A 5,329-nucleotide genomic window follows, 5' to 3' on the forward strand; every position below is an offset into this window, starting at 1 on the left:
GAACATGAGGAGCAGGGCACTGCAGGTAAGTCTGTGGAGAAGAAGGGAGGTGTGTGTGGGGGGAAGGAGGGGGACAGATTGAGGCCCCCATGGTGAGGGAGGGAGTGGGGCGGGGGCAAGGGCTGGAGACAGTGCCCAACCAGGGCAGTGAATGGGACCCAGGGCCAGGGTGGGGAGCAGAACAGAGCCGCAGGCAGCTCGCCCAGTGGGCGTGGGGAGGTGGGAAGGGGTGGTAGCGTCCTGGCACTGCGTGTGTCCCTGGGGGAGGCAAAGCAGGGGCATACACCCCCTTGAATTTGTGCATGGAGAGGAGGCGGACTGCTCACTGTGGGCTCATGGCTCTCCACCCTGCTGCCTTTGCCCAGGGAGCCACAAGCTGATTACTCACCTCCTGCCCATCTGGCTGCAGGGATGGTGGCAAGCTGTGCCTCCCACTGCCGGGCAAGCAGGGGACGCGTGGTCAACATGTGGCTCCCAGGGAAAACGCAGGAGGGCAGAGAGCCACAAGCCCACAGCATGCAACCCACCTCCACCCTCATCCTGCTTAGCCCTGCTCCTAAAAGCATCCCTGAACTTAAAAATGGTGGCAGCAGTACTTGAACTAAAGCTCATTTGACAAGCTTTAGTTCAATCGCCCCTGCCACCATTTTTAAGTGCCAGGACGCTGATCCTCTGGACAAGCCACCCATGGCTCTGTCCTGCTTCCCGCCCCAGCCCCAGGATCCCATTCACTACCCTGGCTGGCAGCGCCCCCTCTCCCCCCATCCCATCCCCTGTCCCCTCCTTCCCTCATCATGGGGGCCTCAATCTGCCCCACTCCACTCCCCAACACCCCTTTCCCTCCACAGACTTATCTACAGGGAGCTGCTCTCCACACTGCCTGGCTGTGCTCCTGTAAATCGGTTACTGGATTGGTATCGACCAATATGCCTGGTGAATAACTGGCTATAGGTATAGGCCAAGAGAATCTTTATCGGTGCATCTCTAGTTTAAATAAGTTAAATGCATTTACTTTAAGAATATACTTTTTGTTTAACCGTATAGGCTTTCACAGGAGGAAATCTATGTAAAAGGGCCTAAAACATGTTATGCAGTGAACATCTCCCTTCCAATATACCTGCATTATATTCCTGTGTTTCTGTAGTGCCTAGAAGCCCTAGTCATGGCTCAGGACCCAATTGTGCTTGTGCTATTTACAATCACAGTATACAAAGATAGTCCCTCCTTCACAGACTTTTTCAACTGAAATGCATCCAAATACTTATATAGAATAATAACATAATCTAGCCTGTTTTTAACACTTACATCCAGAAAAAAGGTATGATGGCAAAGTAAGCAGCCCCATGTGACTTTGTAACTTGCCAGATCTTGTTCAGCCAAAATCGAGTGCATAGGATACATTTTAACCTCTTTTCTAGGGAATAATTATTACATATCCCTAGTCATACATGAAAAATACTAAAGAATTAGCTAACACTTTTCTTTTATCTGTATAGTTTGAACCTATCTTTATAGCCGCATGTACACAAATATGGATTAAAAAAAAAATCTATGCTGATATATGACAGCAACATGACTAAGAGACAATTTGCCTCTGGAGCAAGATCTAAAATTCTTACTACTCAAATATGCCCTCAGGAAAAGCTAGAGCAAACTGATAGACATTCAGAACATTATTAAGATCCAGCTCAGGCCCAATATGACCCAAGGAGGAGGGAAGGAGATGGAACCTCAATTGCAGAGCAGAACATCCTCCAGTCGGGACATATTACAACAGCTCCAGACACGCACCACATGTAAAGGCAACTCCAGCAATGCATTGAACCAAACCTCAATTAGAGATGACAGCAAGGAAAAACATTTAAGAACAGCATTCATTTCTCAATAATTTTCTGCGCACACTCAGACGCACACAACAGCATCGTTTCATCAAATAAACCATATACCGCATTAGTTTCAAAACATCTTTACAACTGTGTAAACAAAATGTAGCATGAACAAGAACACCTTGAAACATACCTAGTCTTGGACTCATATCTTCTTTTGAAGGACTCTACATGTATCCAAACCAATATTCTGAACTTTGTCATCACCTTCAATTCCTCACAGCTCTTCCTTCCCCTCCACTCCCAACAATTATCTTTATCCAAGGCCTGTTTCACATGAAATGCATAAGCAGCAGGGCTGTGCAAAGCTTCGGTCCGTTTTGATTCGGCAGAAATTCAGCCCGATTCGGTGGCTGAATGTCTGAATCCGAACTGAATCAGAAGACCCTTTAATCTCTCCAAGTCTGATTTGGAGGATTCCAAATAATGCGGAGAGATTCTGAAAGATTCAACAATTCAGATATAGACACAGCTTTAAGTGTTTTTTCTATATACCTCAAAGTACCAGGTGGCTCATGAATGTTGCAATGGTGGGGTATGTGGAACATCCCAAAGGAGCGTGGGGGGCTCCCCAGCATGCTCAGCAGCAAACCGGGAAGTGGACCAGAAGCATTTCTGGTCCACCGGGGAGTGTACAGGGGGTCCCTCCTGCACCTCCCAGCTTGGCAACTGGTGCCTCCTGGTTCTGTGGGGAGGGGAATACCTGGGGTCCCCCCCATGGCTGATCACCAAGCCAAGGAAGTCCCCCACACACTAGGTGGCAAACCCAGAAGTGGACCAGAAATACTTTCAGTCCACTTCCGAGTTCGCTCCCGAGCACGAGGGAGCCCCCCCTGCACTCCTGTGGGACGCTCCATCTACCCCAGCATCGCAGCATTCACGAGCCACACCTGGTACTTCAAGGTTGGTAGAAAAAAAACATTTAAAGCTGCATCTATGACCAAATCACTGATTCGCCGAATCAGCTTTGAATCTTCAGATTCGGATTTAGCCGAATCAAATAGTGGACACTGATCCAAATCAACTAAATTGAATCACTGTCCCCAATTTGGCCCAAATCCAAATCGAATATGGCCTGTTTCGTACAACCCTAGTAAGCAGTCCTCACAGCAAGGACCAAATTCAGAACCTTGAGAGAAGCATCCTAATTACTGGGCTGTGCCTCCTCCCTGTACTGGCTCTCAAATGCATATCTGCACAGTGGCCAAACTTAGATGGGGGGGTTTCCCACAACTAAGCAACTGACACACAGATGGTCAAGACACTCTCGAGGCGAGTGACATAGGTTTAAATCCTGTAAGGCAGAGGAAAATATACAACTCAAGTCTATATCTCCTGGCTATTGTATAAAGGGAAACAACTTGATCAGTTCCTCTTCCTCTAGCTATGCTTTATAAGTTTCCTTCATTTCTGAAGAGAACAGTGTAGGTACCTAACTCCAGAAGAAAGTTCCAAATTGTAAATATATTGTAGGGTTCTCTAAATGACAGAAAGGAAAAGAATTTAAGACACATCCCTCTTTTCAGTACTGCCTATTTGCCAGAGTACGCAGCAGCTGCCTGTTCAGTGTGCTGTGTATTGCAAAAAATCACATTTTTGGGCATCTTAATGCATATAACACACATTTACAGCAAACTTAGATGCCAAACTCAGGGTTACATATTCCACTCAGAGGCAGATACCTACAAGTTACATGTTGCAACACCCAACTCCTTTTGTGGAATTAATCCTTGGTCTTTCTCCATATCTATTTTAAATAGGATGGAAAGGAGACAAGTATTATAACCCTTCATTCAGAGGGATGTTAAACATTAGGCAGCTAAACATTATAAGACTGCAAGACCATTTCAACATCAGTGGGGGAAATGGAAGAATCAAAGATAGAAAGACAAAACAGGAAAAGAACCTTTGCCCATTTTAAATACTTTAAGATATACAAAAACTCTGAAATGCCCTTTTACAACACTACCTTCTGTTTTCTAGGAAATTTTGCCTGGAAAACTAAGTGAACTGACCAACTCCATCAAAACATGGAAGTGAAAATTGATCAACTTAAAAGGAAAGCAATTTTTTGGGTCCAACTTCAAAACTGGGAGCTTTTGTTATTAAGCCATTAGCTTCCACTTGACTTGAATTACTAAAATAATTTTAGGAAGTATATGTCCAATATTCAAACACCTATACTTTTACTAATGTATGAGCTGGCAGCCTACCTGTGGAGATTTATTATGAAGCCTTGAGAATAGGTTACAAGGGAAGCAAAAGTTGGTGTATTTTCTTATTAAGATCAGAGCTCATTAGGTAGAAATCTGAGAACTTTTTAAGTCACAAAAGTGAGGAGAAAGAGCCTCAAAGAGGGAAGCATAAGGGTGTGGAGAAACACAATCACATAACAACAAGCTTCTTTAGATAAAAACTGTTATCGTTTTGGACAGGAATCTCATAAAGAATCTGTAGCATCATTCTAACCTTGTAAAAAGTGGTATAAATGTAGATCAGTCTCAAAGAAACCAAAGCTCGCTCACTCTGCCAGGTAAAGTCACTGCTACCAAGAAAAGTGACACATTCAATATAAAAAAAAGCAAAAAAGATTATGATCAACTAGTCTTACCTTCTACATAAACACAGGCCACAGAATTTTACTCAGTAATTCTTATGTCAAACTCATATCTTCTGGGTGACTTAGAGTTTTCTTTAAAAAAAAAAAAAACAAAAAACAAAAACAAACTTGATTTAAAGACTTCAAGTAATGTAAAAAACAATACATTCTTCACTGAGATGGCCAAATGGATTTAGTCCTCACAGTAACATTACGTATGATTTCTTGCCTGATTTTCCTAGCTTAAATTCAAGTTAACATACATTAATAAATTCAAATGTTTACAAATATCCAAGGACATAAGAGCTTTTTAATATGAGGATGATTAAATACACTAAAACTTGCATGAACCTAATACAGGCTGCAGATATTACTTGCTAATATTTCATGAATTAAAACTAAACTACTTCAATCTGTGTTTTTCTGACAGCTAAACTTAAAGATGTCAAGAATTTTGAATTGTGCAAGTCACCATCCAGGAAGCCTACTCCACTTTTAACTTTTGCTTTTTAGTAAATAGTTACCTAAGAACTACTCAAGATATGATTGTTATGAAGCTGAACAAATGTCAAGAACAATGTTGCCAAAGAAAAGACTCTTGTGTTGGGATGAAGCAAAAAAGTTCTCTCTTAGAGTACTAGCTTGAGCCACCAGCAACAAAATTGAAAATCAAATCTCTGCTGACTAATAGAATCATGAAGCATTTCCTAAGTGTTGCCAAAACCCTCAACCCTCACTAGGAGTGTGATGAAAAAGTCACAGATAAAGTTCTCCCCTCATATAGAATACATCGCTTGGTAGCAATCTCCCTTTAAGGTGCTATGAGAAGGTAATCTGTTCAAGC

General features: G+C 42.7%; 1 protein-coding gene across 5 annotated transcripts in view; it reads right to left on the reverse strand.

Annotated features, from left to right (window-relative positions):
- The window catches only part of DYRK1A (dual specificity tyrosine phosphorylation regulated kinase 1A), a 170,525-nt gene that overhangs the window by 137,075 nt on the left and 28,121 nt on the right, over window positions 1-5,329 (reverse strand). For 2 of the 5 annotated variants that reach the window (XM_019524610.1, XM_019524609.1), the window contains exon 2: window positions 4,498-4,578. The exons of 2 other annotated variants lie outside the window; for them this stretch is intronic. The gene's annotated coding sequence lies outside the window, so the exon portion shown is untranslated. Of the gene's footprint in view, window positions 1-3,572; window positions 3,635-4,497; window positions 4,579-5,329 lie in introns of those variants that run through there. One more of the 5 variants, XM_019524608.1, reaches the window with a different exon arrangement.

Source organism: Gavialis gangeticus, unplaced genomic scaffold (assembly GCF_001723915.1).
Source record: "Gavialis gangeticus isolate Ggan-Ray unplaced genomic scaffold, GavGan_comp1, whole genome shotgun sequence".
Lineage (NCBI taxonomy): Eukaryota > Metazoa > Chordata > Crocodylia > Gavialidae > Gavialis > Gavialis gangeticus.